General features: G+C 32.2%; 1 pseudogene; it reads left to right on the top strand.

The window, feature by feature from the left end:
- The first annotated feature begins 13,821 nt into the window (after nt 1-13,821).
- On the top strand, nt 13,822-13,966 carry LOC115230563 (annotated as a pseudogene).
- The last annotated feature ends 3,038 nt before the right edge of the window (nt 13,967-17,004 follow it).

The raw sequence follows: 17,004 nt of genomic DNA, 5'->3' as shown, positions 1-17,004 counted from the left end.
CTCTTGAAGCAAAAAACATCGAAAAAATCTTTCATCATTTTTAAAACAATATTCTCATTCTCACCAATTATTTTCACGTTTTCAATAAACAACAAATAGTTTGTCAAATATAAGACCGCAAGCAGATGACTTTGGTTAGACACACCTTCCGGAACTTCATATTTAAGATCATACTTAACGGATCCATAGAGTGAATCTTCTTGCCGGATTTCTCTTCCCAGTTTTACAGTTTCAATCCTTTTATTGTTGAGTTTCAAAATAATATTTTATTTGTTGATTAAGGTTTTCACAAAATTTGCGTTCGGAATTCCGGACTGAGAAAGCACGTGATATATAAATTCTGATCGAAAAAGTCAAATGTCTATCTGACATCGATCCAAGTTCCAGATTATATTTATACTCTCTATTGACACATTAGATAATTGTCAAAAACGATAAACACGCCACAACACCACAACGATTTTAAATTTTATGAAGATAATGTATCTACTATTAATAATTCCTGTAGCATGTTGAGATAACTCCATTCTTGATTATAAAAATCGAAATAATTTTCACTAGACAGTCGTAAAGAAGTGAACCTTCATTAAATTGAGCTTTACTATTAATTTTATTCATATTTTCTTTAAGTGTTTTTGAAGAATTCAAAATAAATATTCGCAAAAATTGCATATTTCGGTAGAAGGAATACTTAGAATGCAGTAAATGCCAGTTATTGTTTTATTATTTACAGAATCAATCTCCTAAAACATACAAACAAATATTTTTATAAAATTTTAAAAAACTGAAAAAGCTCAGTTCTCATTTGACAAGTAACTAATTTCTCAAAAGTTCTCCGGTTTAAAAATAACTTGTCAGATTATTTGGTGTGTAAAAGCATGGTTATACTCGTTCTAACACTTAAATCCAAATAAAAGTAAAGTCATAAACAATAAAAATGTTTAAGAATAAAGCCATTTATTTATAAAACCAATTAAATTTTTTAATAATGTCACAACAAAATATCGCGACAAAAAAATCATAGTCAACATAGTGCCTATGAAAAGTTTTTCTTCGATCCAATTCCTTAAATGAATTAAAGATCCTCGATTTTATAACCAAATTAGGTCGATTCGAAGACTTCAAAAATATAGATTTCTTCCCATTTTCCACTGCAAGGAAAGTAATAAGGAGAAGAAATAATGCCACTGTATTCTTCTGCTGCAGAGAAGACGTAAGTTCTGTAGACTTTGGCAGGGCATTGAGACTTAATTGTTGAATTAAGTAGTCGTTTTTTAATGATAATTCACGATTAGATTCTTCCAGTCTTGCTTTTTCTTCTTTTAGCGTTTGAATACGGAATTTGACGGTGTCAATATATTGTTCAAGAGTCAATTTAGCATTCATTCTATTTCTAATTTTTCGAATTTTCGAATTTTTAAGTGACAAATTTCTTTTACTTCTTAGGTTCAACATAGTAACGCACAGTAACACATCATATTGTACGTAGACATTTTATTATATTAGGTTGACCGTTGATTAATATAAAAATAATATAATTATAGTATAATTAAATTATAGTAAAATTACTAAATTTAATTCTGAACTGTTATTATTTCTACACTATAGAATATTGAAATAGAATATTTTAAATCTTTTTTCTGAAATTTAAATTCTATTAGTTAAAAATAATGTTAACTAAAATTGTCATAAATTAAATAATACTAATTCATATAAAATTACAAATTTAAAATTCCTGTTGGTGTGTGGATGGATAAGTTTGATCATCCAAATGTTAAATAATCACAAATTATGTTTAATTTATAGTATACAGATAGATTGAATTTAATGAAAGATTTTTTGGCTAACATTGACAGTTCGACAAACGCATATGTAGCTACATTAGAGTCATTTTCCTCTCAACTAAAGAGCATTGAAGATTCATTCTCGTGCATATTTGACAAATCCTCCCTTTCTCAACTGAACTGTCATGGTATATCTTTCTCTCACTACATCTCAGCCTACGTGGAGGCCCTTAAACAGACCGATTCAATAATCCTCCACTATCAGGTCATCAAAAATATAAACAAGATCGGAGTCGACAAAATAAGGCATATTTAATAACAAAAATGTCATCCAGCAACGATCTCTCTGAAATGATCAGTGTTTTGGATGCTGTGAATAAGGCGAAGGACTTTTTCCATTCCAATCGTCCGGAATCCATCGAGACTAAAACCGCTGTATTTTATTTCTCACCAAAAAAGGCAATTTTATTCGATTCGCTTGTTTCTAAGCTGGAAAATGACATTATCTGTTTTATTAAGGATAATTTTACTCCCGATCAGTCCATTTTTATGTCCAGAACTGCTGATTCTGTCACAAACACTCCCCAGTCATTTTCCCGCTCTCGGAACTACCACGGAATTCCACAAAACGACGCGGGAATCAATTTTAAGGGTATTTCCCGACTTAGATTTTCAGTGCGAAATAATTTGGCTGGATATTATTCACGGTCAGTCAACAAAATAAATAAATTGGCAAATTCTTATAACTGGATTAAAGTCAATTTGAAGAGTAAATTGGACTATTTTATGGATTTATTTGTGACGGCGAGATTTGAGTGTTTACGGACGACTAGTCGACCAGAAACAACCCACCAGACTCCTGCTTCAGTTGTACTTTTTATTTATTCCAATAGTGTAGTCCCAGTTATCGTAATTTCTCACATTTGAAGTATTTGTTGTGACTTTATGTGATAGGAATATTTCAAAATTTTCCCCTTTGAACGCCTCCCAGGCTGCCATTCGTAAAAACGTGGGGGACTTGGATGGTTTTAGTGTCGATTTGCTGGTTCTGTCTTTGTATAATTTGACCATTCTGGCCGAGACTGAGCTCGATCTTATTAAAGCCACTTTTTCCCAGTTTGGCAAGTCGCTTGTGAATCAAATATTCAAAATGATAATTATTCCTCGACTTGAACCACTCGAAAGTGACTCCAAGGTGGAGAACTAAACATAAAATATAGAAATTGGACAATTTGATAATAACATTGGCAACATGTGAGGGGATTTCAACCGCCTTATTCTCCCTTTTGGGTGGTCTGAGGAATATAAACGAAATTGAGTCAGGCTTCAAGATTTGTGTTCAAAAGAATCTGAAAGCATTGGAGGCATTTTCGTCCAAAATAACTTTCCTATACATCGATCTGCAGAACATGGCAGGAAAAATCATGGAACGACAACTGGAGTTGATAAGGGTTTATTCTGTCATATAAATTGCCAGATTGACCCAATAAACAACTCGTCAATGCCCCCAGACGGGAATGTGCATGAGTTGGCTGCCAAGTATTGGTATGTTAAGTCTATTCAGACAATGCCGTTTCTAAAAATAATATTTGAGAATAAACAGAGCGTGGGGGAGTGTCTGAAAATATACTACCTCAGGCGGAGTGAAGTCTCCTTTTCAGAGAAATGTGTTTTTTGACTCATTTGATAGGTTCGGACGTGTCCTTGTCTGCTGCTACTCTTAATGTTGTCGATTTTATTGGTAGGTGGGTTGGTTGAATGGCAGTGAAGGGATTTCTCCCACCTTTGGAGGCCAATCTCCTGCAGAAAGCGACCCTTTATGGCGATTCGGGGATAAGAAATGTGTTTCTAATGAACAATTTTACATATATTCTGAGGAATCTGTCCTTTCTGGTATTTTCCCCGACGAGTGATAGGCATGTCTTGTTTGGCGATTTTGTAGGGATAGATCACAATTCGACTATTGGAGGACTCCAAGAGTAGAATAAGCAAGAATATTGCCAAGTTTGAGGGGGAATATTTACAAATGTACATTGTTTATTATACATGAAAGATGGGAACATTTGTTCAAGCCATTTGAGATTGATGTATACAAACCTGGATCAGAAGTTGTCTTTTAATTATATTATTTTATAGTTGAGGGAGCGGGAACGGAAGGCCATTAAAGACATGTTTAATGTGACTGAGTGCATGTTATTGTGGTAGGTGTTTAATAAGGATTTGGAGGATATTGCCAGATCTCATGGAAATATGTATTTGGCCGACGTTCAACAGCGGAAGGATATTTGTGCCAAGTGTTGTGTACTCGTTGTAAAGAAGTATCAGCAGGAAGTTATGAGTTATGCCAGATTCTCCTTTTCTTCGACGCCGACTAAGTATTTTAAGTACGATCAACAGTCCCTGACTTGTCTTATACGTAAAGTTTATGGAATTTGATTATTTATTTAATAAATACTTTTTAATGTACAGTGGTCGTCAAAAAAATTGCTCACCAATGTTTATGTCTTATATAGCATTATTCTGATTTATTTTTTTTTGTAACATCTTTAAGTAGTATTTTATTATTATACCTTATTTTATAATAAAATTTTCTTTTTATTTATAAACTTAAACAAAAACAAAAAAAAATTGCAAGACAAAAAACATTAGCACAAATTTGGAAATCTCATTATCAGTAATTAATATGTCCTCCCCTTGCTAAATATAAAGAATAACTCCTTTTTCTCATTGAATTTACTAAGTTTTGTAAAAAACTTTTAGGAATTGACTGCCAAATTTCATAATATTTGTCTTAAGATCCGGTGATTGCGATGGCCAATCAAGAATAATATATTTTTTGGTTTCGAAATATGCCTTAACCATACGAGATGTATGGCATGGAGCATTATCCTGTTGAAAAATAACGAGGATAAGCCCATTTTTTCAGCTGATTGGTCCAGATTATTAGACAGTAAATTTATATAATATCCAGAGTTCATAGTTTCTTCGATAAAAACCAAATTGCCTACACCACTATACGATATACAGCCCCAAATCATAACTCTCCCTACTCCGAACTTAACAGTCGGCAACAAATGTGCATTTTTTAACTCCGTTTTATTTTTTCTGTAAACAAGCTGATGTTTTCTGTTGTTAAAACATCGAACATTGACTCATCTGAGAATATCACCGATTTCCATGTACTATCAGATATCGATAAAAATCGTAGTGACGCAGACCATCTCGAATAATATTTTTTGAGAAGCAATGGGTTTTCTTTGCTACACGACAATATACCCATTTTTATTCAAAGTTCTCAGAATTGTCCTAGGGGAAACATCAATATTGAAAGTTTCTTTAGTTTTGTTGGACAAATCCACTGCAACAATGTAGGATGTGAATCGGTTTCATTACATAAAAATTGTATTTGGGGAAACTTAGTTTCGGAAGACGTCCTGCCCGGTCTCCGATGCAGTGTTCCAAATTCTCGAAATTTTCGAATATTAAATGAAATTGTGGAATACGGCAAATTAAGTATTTTTGAGATTTCTCTGATTGATTTTTACCCTCTTTAAAGTACGCAATAATCATCCTTTTTTAAATTCAGTTAACTGTTTCTTGGGAGAACGTGGGATATGTAATAACAAGAAAAGTGAGCAATGTTTTTTGTCACGTGATTTAAATTTTTATGCTTTAAATTCCTTATATTTAATAAAATCGATAAATAAATTAATAAACTTAAGAATTAGAATAAAAAATGAAGCGTAAGATTAAATTCTTATTAATTTTTCAATAAAAGCATAAAAAAATGGCTGAGCAATTTTTTGACGAGCACTGTATTTGTTTTGATTGACGAGTTGGCCAAAATCTGCTGATTTGAGAGGTTTTATGCACATTGATCTAATTTTGACTAATCTATATGCTGGATAAATATCTTATCAGAAGTTAAACATAAACTTCAAATTGTGTTTAAAAATCGATAGATGGAGGATAGAGTTTGAGTATATCGGAATTCGTATGGCATAAATTTTCGATTACGAAGAAAACCAGTTTCTGGGCCTTGAATATTACTGGTTTCATTCAGAAAGTTCTGATTCAATCTATTGGGGCATAATTGTTATGAGTTCTTGTTGGATGGATTCAATAAAAATATTCGAAATGACAACTAATTATCTTGGAGTATACCACGTTCAATATTAACAGTTTCAAGCCTTTTTTCCAACCTTACGACACTCGCCAGTTCGGAAATCATAAATTTGAGAATTCCAATTTCAAAAATACAATCTGCTGGCAAAACAAACTGTCGATCCTCTATGAAGTAAAAGTAAAGATTATTCCAATTATCTTGACACGGGAGTTGTCTCAAATTTTTGTAAAAGTCATACGAATAAGTTATCCATTGAAGAAAGAACGAGGACATACATCCAGTAGGTTGTGATGAAGAAATGTAAAATGAAAAGAAGTTCGTGCCAAACTGACAATCTCGTAGAAGAGAAATTACTGCCAATCTGGATTCTTAATTAGATACTTTAAAATAGAACTGTCATTTTATATTCATCAAAGTTTACTTGATCATTCTAAAAGCAGAAAGAGTAGTAATTCAAATAATAAAATAAAACGTACCAAGTCAATCCTTATTTTGTTAAATAATCCCTAGTCTGTAGCTAATCAACAAATTTAAAATCAAAAAAAAATTTTCAAAACCTTTCCTATTCAAAATTCGTAGAATACCCAGAAAGTCAGAATATAAAGATCTAAGACTATTTTTCATATAAACAAAACTTTTCATCTACAAACTAAGCCTTTTTACAATTTGTTGATTAAAATTATCTCATAAAGTCAAAAATAGTGTAAAAATTATTTAATGATTCAAACTCCTCGACTCCCTTTCTTTCATAGCACTTACACTTAAGAATGCTTTCAGTTCCTAAACTACCGGATTTCCACCTCACCTGAGAACAGGTTTTTAAATCACTCAATAACTGACACTCTTCAACAACAACACCGGCCAAAAGACTCTGAATTGTCTCGATCTTTTCCAACATATCAGCCTGTGGATGCATCCCGGATTCCTCCCATTCTTCAACTTGGGCCATCAGTTCAACCATTCGTTCAAACTTTGATAAGAAAAAAATAAAAACCCTCGACTTTTTAGTTTTTGAAGTCAATCCAGCCTTCATTGATGAAATGACTGAATTGGAAAACATTTCAGTATTCCCCCACGTGGTTAGCAATTCTTGGAGGGTTTGAGACACCTCCTCACTACGAATATAAAAATAAAGTCACTCATTTGAAATAAAAACATTGCAAAGACTTTTTTGGAATGTTTCGGAAAAATCTCGGCCTCGTTTTCTTGCCATTTTGCAGTAAACGGTCACAGAGATGTAAGAGATTGATTTTTTTATTTGGATGGGCTAAAAGTTGAGGATGGTGGAATTAAACCTTTGTTGTATTGCTCGTTCCATATTTGTGCGATTTCCTGTTATTTTTGTGATTTAAAACCACCCATTGCTTATTTTTTAGGATGCTATCTTCTGATTCAGTCACGTTTCGAGTAAATTTTCAAATGCACCACGTGAATAGTCAAACATTTAAAGCCTATATATTAATTTTTATAATAAAGTTATATTCTACTAAAATCAAATTTAAAAGAATCCAGTTAAAACTTTAACATTAAAAAAAATTGAATTGAGAAAACATTGTAATTTATAGAAAACTACGTGAGAGCATATCTCCAATCTGTAAAACTTCAAAGTGAGACTTTTCCACGACAGAATTTTGAAAATAAAAAATCAGGAGAGCTTAGAAGATGTATAGACCCCTGACGATCATTTTGAATAATGATAATATTTTTGCCAGGTAGACAACATTACTATTCGAATTATCCAGATTACTAATAATAATATTCAAAATCATCCAGTAAAGAATTCAAGCTAATCTTTTTGATTAGCTATTCACAATGAGACTATAAACGTTGCCAGGGCTCATTCGATTCAAATAAATCAGAATAATATGTTGAGCAATGATTGCTAATTAAATGCATGAAATAAATTATGTCCATTAAGACAAATTTACAGACCCTTTTCCGTTTCACTATAAAATTTATATTTTCTAGACACACAACAATACAAAATATTTAAGTTTGGAAAATCACCATGTATTTCAGTTATCTACTAGTACAAGAAACGAATTCCGTTTCATTAAACATTTCTTCATTCAAAAACTACAGAAATCAAAATCTCAACGTGTCTCTAGTGATCCTCACAATTAGAGAATAAGTAATTAATTTTAAAATTGCTTTTCAGCAATGTCAGGCAAGTTTACTTTCATAATCCTTTTACCTCTATTTATTTCCATTTTGAAGTTCTTTTGTTTATCGACAGAAATTATATTCTCGCAATATTTCCACTGATTTTAATTTTTCGTCAAATGAGTTATTTAAAGTAAAAATATTCTCAAAACCAAATTTGTATTTTACTAACATTTTTTCCACTGTTTATTTAAATCAACCGTCTGTATTGGACACTTTCTTTGATTTAAAAATCATTATTTAAAAAATGAATTATTCAAGTCGTAAATAACAAATTAATCATTAATTACTAGACAATTGTATTTTACAAAATATTGTTTACAAGATAGAAAGAAAGAGGAAATATTGAAAAAAATTACAACAGCAAACATAAACTACCCCTAATTAACTAGTATAAATACTTTATCGGCGCTCATTAAAACTTGAAGTAATCTGAAAATGAATAAAGAAACTGATGAATTCTATACAGTTGATTCATTGTTGTTTCGAGGAAAACTCCTTAAAACAAATTCTTTCAGTACAGAACAAGAAACAACAATACAGTCTAACCCCGGGGTGGGCCACCAAGTGCCCAAGAAAGCGGGGGTGCCCTCCCAAACAGGGGTCATGTTCAAACTATTTAATTATAGTTCATTTAATTTAATTTTCGTTTACTTTGCGAACAAAGAACTCTTTCAAATCTCCGAAGTGTTTATATGCTGATAATACAATAAGTTGTGCTTTTTTGCTCTATAGCAGGGGTGCGCAAGTGCGGCCTAAAAAAAATTACTATATTAATATCGAAAAAATAATGCAGAAAATGTGTGGCCGTGGAAGAGAAGGAAAAAAAATGCTATGCAGCCGCAAACCCAAAAAGCTTGCGCACCCCTGCTCTATAGTTTGATATATTTCAGTCTGTTGTTCTAAAAAGGACTCTAGAAAGCATGGTAGTTGAACACAGACATGGAGTGAGAGTATCTGCCGAAGAATACACCTCTGTTGCTTACCAGGTTGCAGAAGTGGCATGCTGCCGTGACACGCCGGTGAAAGATACACATTTTAAGTCATGTGGTGCAATTAATTATTGATTAAAATGCAAAATCAAATTATGAACTAGAACTAAGAAAATTAAATTCAAAATATTTTTCTGGCATTTAATGAAAACAAAAACACCTTTTTTTCTGACTTTATGATTCCGATTATTCCAACGATGTAGGCAGTCATGTCCTCGACAAAAGGCTCCTATTTCCCGAAAAAATCAAATAAAATAATAACCCAAAAACTGAGGAATTGACTTTTTGAAAACGTTCTTACTTGAATGGAGTTTTATGGACAATATTGGATTCTGAATTTTTTCAACAAATTCAAATTTGTAAAGTTTGCCCCCATTTCATCGTAAATAGAGGTAAAAATGCGAGACTTTTTATATTATTAGTCATCTAGATCAGTGGTTCACAACCTTTATTTTTGTATATTAGAAATATTTTTTTATTAAAAAAAAGATTTTTAATGAGATCCTTGCGGTTGATGAAAGTGACAAGTTTTTCAAAATTTATACTTCTTTTCGTAAGTGTAATTCTAATGTCTTCTCTTTTTTCTATGTTTAGTTTGTTTCTTTTTTCCGATCATACTATTCAGAGTGCTGAATCCTTTCTCTACGCAGTATGACGTAGGAAAAAATAATATTACTGGCATCATTTTTTCTCATAATTTCGGGAATTTCATTTTTGTAGATTTTTCTGTCCAGAATTGACTCTAGTTTTCGTTTTAAATTTTATTTTGAGTTTTTGGTCGTTTTTTAGTTCTATTAGCTCTTGTTGACATTCATCGTCAGAATCATAATAAATGGGCACCTAAGGATTAATCATCCAATCAGAAAAGTTTAAATTAATTAAATCTTTAAATCTTTTTTCAAATCTTGTTCCAAAGATTCGAGATAAAATTCATAAATTTTCAAATCGTTGTCATCAAAAATGTGATCATAAAAATCGAATTTTCCAAATTTTCTATTACTCAAATTAAATTTTCTTAAAAACCACGATATTTTCTAACCATAGCCATCAGTTACGCACGCTAAAATATGTTCCAATGGAATATTATTTAAGAATAAATAAGATTCCAACATTTTGAATATTGACAATCCTGTGGTATCCGTGATTAAAGATTTTAACTCTTCTTGCAGAATAAAATCATCATCAAAATATCTGTAAATTTATTCAAAAGTTATTCTAAGTTTTGTTGGAAAATGTGTTCCTAATCACGTTAGCTCAATGATCCTCGTCTCCTGGAATTTTTCTCTTCTTGGGAGAGATTTCCACCAACGCACCATCAGCACTTTCATTCTCCGAACACAAGATTTTCCCGTTTGCTTCATCCGAAGGGTCCTCGCAAGATTGATTTGCCACTTCAGCTTAATTGACTGGTTGCCGTAATGAATTCCTCTTGAGACGTATGGATTCCATGCCTATGTTCCACCACAATTGCCTCCAATGTCTTCTTCATGACAAGTCCCTGAATGTACGTTCTTGTCGGGCCTTCAACGGATAACTTCTCCATATAGGCTTTGTAACACGTTGAAACCACCCCGTCCCACGTCAGCACAATCGGAATAATTCGGACTGGTGCCCCGTAAAGCATCTTTAGTTCTCCAGCCAGCAATAAAAAGTATTTATAAAAAGTAATACCTTACATATGCCATAAAAATTGACTGGTTATCAAAGATAACTGATTCGTCAAATTGGACTGAAAACTTGCGTTCCCTGAGAAGTAAAATTAAGGATTGTTCAATTTCATTAGAAATTTCATCAATTCTTTTTCGTGGGGTGTCGTTGCTTAATGGAATAGTCTTCATAATATTTGAAGAATCTTTTTGTAAGATATGGTTTATAAATAAATTTAAACAAGGACGGATAACATTTTCTGCAATCGAATGAGCAGTACCTATAATTTAAATAATAATGCAACCAGTTTTTGTGATTATCTTTGCAACTTAATATGAAAAAGATAATCCAGAGACATATTTTTATCAAAAATTGACTGTAAGGTGTTTTTATTTTCAAAATTCTTTTTTAATTCTAAATAAAGTCTGCCTTTTTCCAATCGAATTATGATATTTTTGCTTCAAATGTTCATTCAAACAGGACGACTTCTTTGCTTAATTCAAAACGATTGCCCCAAATTGAAGGCAAAGTGGTTTATTAGGATCTTGAGGATCTTTAATAAATCCAAGAGAAATATATTCATCTTTATACATTCTGACTTTTTTGAACACGACCCATAAAAATAACTAGAAATCACGCTTAGAAATTTAAATAAATTATAATAAAAATATCATATGTCACAGGCTGGATAATGCCCTGGGTTGGATAATACCCCCTTGAAATTTTTTTTAAAATCAAACAAAAATAACCTGATAATTAATTAAAAATAACTTGATAATGGAATTAAGTCGATTTATTCAATTTTTTTATCAATTTTTTGATTGAAAGAATTTTTCAAAGAGTCGGCAAAAACCGGCATCACCAATTTTTCCGAATCAATAACGTATTTTATTATAATTATACAATTTTTTAGGTCTACCATTTAAAAACAAATATTAAAAATTCATGAATTTTTATTATATAAAAATTTTTTGTAAAAGTCATATTTTTTTATACGACTTTTGTGTACATATTTGGATGATTCGTCATTAAGATCTTTAAGTACGCACTTGTCTTTATCAACCTCCGATATTTCATATATAGTGGAATCAATCTGATCGTATAGGGGGTATTTTCGGTTATTTGGATTCGCATCAATATCATGTCTCAGTAGGACATTATCTCCTACGGCTAAATCTTCATAAAATTTCCATTTCCGCCTCCTTTTCATTTTTTCTCCGGCGAGAACATGGCTTTCATACACACTTTGTTGATTCAAACAATCGTCCTCGTTTTCCAAATAATCGGATCCAATTATCTCCGATTGACTTGATTCAACCGCTTCATTTCCATCGAATGACAATAACGCCGATCTAATTTCCTCCGAGATTAAATGATTTCCTCGCATAAAAATTTCGAAAGGTGTCCTCTTGGTCGTTTCATGCTTCGACATGTTATATTTATAAACAATTTCTTGATAGAAGTCTTTATAGCTTCCAAAAGACCCATAACTTGACTTTCTACTTGACCCTGAAATTAACTGTTCTGCTAATTTTCTGTATCTTTTCTTTTCAGATTTCTGAATTCGGTCAATATAAAAAGCATCTATTTGAATATTTTTGATTACTTCAAGTTCATCTTTGCTAAGGTTGAGTAAAACCATTTCTGAAATATAAATTTGATCGATTATACTTATTATTTTTTCAAATTGGAAAACTTAAATAACCAAAACAAATTTTCATGCTAGATTAATTTGAAAAAAAACTTTGATAAATTACTAAAATAATTAACAAAATCAAAAAATCTAATCAAAATTAATTATGAAAAAATATTTATTTTTTTAAAATAACGTTGAGGGGGCATTATCCAACCCAGGGCATTATCCAGCCGGTGACATCATATTTATTCATTATTTCAATTATCCCCTCCCTGGCGAAATAAATCGGATTATCCCTAAGGGGAGAATCGTCCACAGTTGAGAACCACTGATTTAGATAATATCATCCAAGAAAGATTTTAAACTCACAGACAATGTTTTTACAGTCGATATTTCTTGATGCAAAAAACAATGTGATAAAATCATCTCATTAATTTTAAATTTAACAGATGAAACAAATCCATTGATACGACCAAACATATGGGGCTCCATTTATACATGTACCAATACAATTGGCAAATGAAATATTATTGATATTGAAATAATCGTTTAATATCGTGAACATATCAATTGCTCGAGTAGTAGTTAAAAGAGGCTTATAAAATACGAATTGTTCTGTAATTTTCCCAAAATAAACAAATCGTATATATGCCAATAAATGTGCCATTTCCGAAATATCCTCAGATTCGTCAAGTGAGTTTCTTTAATAGAAAATGAGACACTATTTTCAATATTCTCCGACAAACCACAAATCCGACAAGAAACTGTTATCTGACAAAGATCTCTTAAGATTATTTGTTCATATTATGCCTAAACACAGTTCGAGCAATAATACGACAAGCAGGGATTATCAAGTTTTCGCCAATAGTGAGGTTTTAGTTGTTTTGCTATAAATTCTGAAATCAGGTATGAATATTTTAATGATTCCTCTGTAATTACAAAAGTTTCACTGAACATCATTTGACTAGATCTACGATACATAATAAAAACTAAATAATACTTGTATTGTTTTTCAGAAAACAAAAACGAAAAATTATCTGCCAAGAAGACCATGCAAATTAAACATTGAGGTTAGTTTATTTTTATCATTGCATATAAATCCAAATGACAAATAAAAATCTTTATAAGAACTGACTTACCTAAAAGCACGTTGATACGGAGGTTATTAAAAAATTAATAAATAATGGTTAACTAATGTAAATGTCATAACTAATGTAAATGTCATAAACACAGTCATAAATACAGTCGAATGGAGAATATAAACATTTAAGCGATCAAGGATTAAACAAGTAGTGTTTAAAAATCACCTTTTTATAAATTTAATAAATTTGTAATTACTTAATTTGTCATTTATGTTAAAACTCAATAAAAAATTGGATAATCTATTTAAATGTATATACCTCAAAGCTAAGTAAAAATCCATACATTTTAATAATTTAGTTGTATCTATTTCCTAATGTGTGCATATGCTAAGTACTTACCTGGTCGTGCATGTTTGTTATCAATTAGGCAAATGTGCCATTCGCTGGCCATCCATTGCACTTTGGGTCGCCTTCGAGTGTGGTCGGTTCCATACGGGCTGTCCTACGGCGTATTTTTTCGTGTACTTCGGTACATTTTTATTTTATAAATTTGAAAATTTTTTTTTAGAAATCAATGAACCACAAACAACAAAGTAAAAAAAAAAAAAAAAAAAAAAAAAAAAAAAAAAAAAAAAAAAAAAAAAAAAAAAAAAAAAAAAAAAAAAAACAAAGTAAATAACTACAAGTTAATTAAAAAAAGCTTAATGGGCGGGATGCCGACGCGATCGAGAAAGAATTAGAGCGTACTATCGCGAGGAATATCCGCTCGAAAAAACCATTTTGATTCGCGGCCGTCGCCTGTGATAGCAGACATGCGGGACCCGATCTCCTGAACACCAATTATCTCACAATCGTCGTCCATAAAAGTACCGAATGAACTGTATGGAAATGCGTGGAGCCATGCACCCTTCCGTGTTGTGGCCCAGAAAGCAAACAGACAAAACAGTGTTGGTTCAACCCCCGCTTTAGGTCATCAACAATAGCTTTGCACAATATTGCGTCCCAACAATTCTGTCTCGAGACATCATCCTGGATCGAAAGTTCAGCTTCCTTCTACTGCAAGCAAGCCTCGTCAAATACTGTGTCCAAGGATAGTAGTGTGAGTTTGGACTTTCTGGACGAGATGACTGCAGCTTAAAAGCGATAACAGATATGCCGGAAGTGCGAAATCCAGCGCCGACCTGATACCCGTGCCTCCGGTGCGTGTAGAAAGCTTGTAAAAATATTTTTTGTCGGAGCCACAAAGAAACTCTTAATTATTGATTTAATTCTTGAAGGTTGAGAATTTCTTTTCTAATCTATAAAAATTCATCAAAGTTTGCATGAAGATTATTCAAAACATTACTTACTTTATTACAGAAGCAAAAAAACTCATTCCATATCAGTATTCTGTTCTTTTTAATAGTAAGGAGAATGAAATGTTGAATCTTCTCAATAGCTTCCCACGAGAAATAACAGCCTAAATACAAAGCTATATAGTGTTTAGAATAGAAATTAATTTTTTGATCCAAAAGAATCAACATGTAATTACTGTAAAAAAGCCAAGAAATCCGTTGATTAATTGGTCAGAATGTTGAACAGTTACTACATGAGAAAACATAACGAAGTTGTAGGATGCATATATCTGTACATATGAACAATGTGTGGCATTGAAAAATCTAAATTTATCAACACAAATTCAGTTTGATCGATATTTACGACACTGAAGTGAAAATCTGGGTGAAAACTTCAATTTTTTTTATAAACTAGCTATATAAAACCAGAAAAAAAAGAGAATAAAATAGTTATTAACTAACTAAATTCCCGGCCTCGTAAATGGAAACACAGTTTCCACGTACTATAGCCAAGGAAACACTTCAATTGTGATTGACATTCAAGTGAAACACAATTTTTGTTTATTGAAAAGTAAGATCGTGATTTTCCCAACTGTGGAAAGACCTCAGTCATTAAAATTTTATGTATTCTGGACTCGATACAATTATCTAAGCGGTATAAAGTCATTGATGACGATGAAATCATTGCACTGTTTCAAGAAGAATATACTGTTGAAGATATCATGCTTAATGCAGAAGATGGCCAAATCGATGAGAGCTACGATATTAGCCCAATCACTTTATTTGATGGAATTCAAATTGTCATAAATTAAGTTCTTGTTCGAATTGCTTTTCTCAAAATATAACAAAATACTGTAAAAAATTTGAAAAACATTTCGAATGATTTACAAAAATTAATTAAAAAACTATACAAATAACTTTATTCGATTTTTTCAATAAATAATTGTGTTTATAAACAGATTAGTAATTTGACAATATTCCCGTACTCGTTCGGGAAAGCCCTCATATGGGATGTTACCGTTGTGGATGCCTTCTCAAAGTCGAGAATCGATTCCTCCGCTGCGAATCCTTGTTCGGCTGCAAACCACGCCGAAAGGATGAAACTACAAAAGTATTCTTCCCCGCGGACTGTTTGCGTATTACGCCAATCGCCCGGAGCGCGGGAAAGGAGGCTGACTCGTTCTTCAACGAGGTCGGGCTTTTATAGATCAATAAAAGGTTTCAAGACTCATAAATAGCGAAAAGTAGAACAAAGAAATCTGGAACGTTGTTTTTGATTTGGTAGAGACAGAATGCTCTCGTACTAAGAGACCAAATATATTCAAGAGAAGAAATTGTAGTGTGATAGCAAAATGTGTCTATTCCAAGTAATGTTCTTAATCAGTGTTAGTCGAAAGATTTCATGGCAACAAAACCAACTATCACCCCAAAATTGCAAGAAGACCTAGAGATCGGTATATTGCAGATTTAGTGGATCTAAGGAGATATTCAAATCTTGACGGCAATTGTGGATGGGTCTTTTTTTTGAATAAGTCATAGTTGGTTTTTATAATCGACTCCTTTTCCAAATTTGGACTGATTGTTGGTGCATTATTTGTGGTGATATGAGCGCAAAGATCCCGATATGGTAAAAAATCAATCTCTCAATTCAAGAGGATCTCTACTATTAGACCAATTTGATGATTTAGTTATCCTCAACAATCCCTCATCACACACCAGAACACCGTCAAGAAAAGGCTACGCAATTTCTTCTCCTGACATCTCGCTGTGTACTCCAATTCTGGCCCCTGTTACTTCTTGGAAGGTCATTTAAGACCTAATTTGATCACAACCCGATTATTATTGAGAATGTCCTAAAGCCCAACATCGACATTCAACGGCGTTGTTATACGAATTACAAAAGAGCTTTCTGGGACGACTACAGTCTCGCTCTAGAAAAATCATTGAATGATTTCGACATTATCAACTTTCGTTCGACTGACGCAGCAGTCAATTATCTCAATGCACTTATCATCTTGACCTCCAAAAAATTCATTCCACAAGGAATTATACCAAATTTCTCCCAAAGTTAAAGCCACGAAGTAAACGCCCTTATAAAGACCGTAACAAATGAAACAGGAAAATGGACAATTTGCAGTGGTAAAATTTGCAAAAACCAAATCAGCTGAAGAAATAACAAGAAAGTTAAAAAAAGATTTATTCAAGAACCTATCTATTGAAAGACAGATCCATACTTGAAA

The sequence above is a fragment of the Octopus sinensis genome, unplaced genomic scaffold (genome assembly GCF_006345805.1).
Source record: "Octopus sinensis unplaced genomic scaffold, ASM634580v1 Contig15786, whole genome shotgun sequence".
In the NCBI taxonomy this organism is placed as follows: domain Eukaryota; kingdom Metazoa; phylum Mollusca; class Cephalopoda; order Octopoda; family Octopodidae; genus Octopus; species Octopus sinensis.
This window is presented reverse-complemented; position numbering and strand designations above follow the sequence as displayed.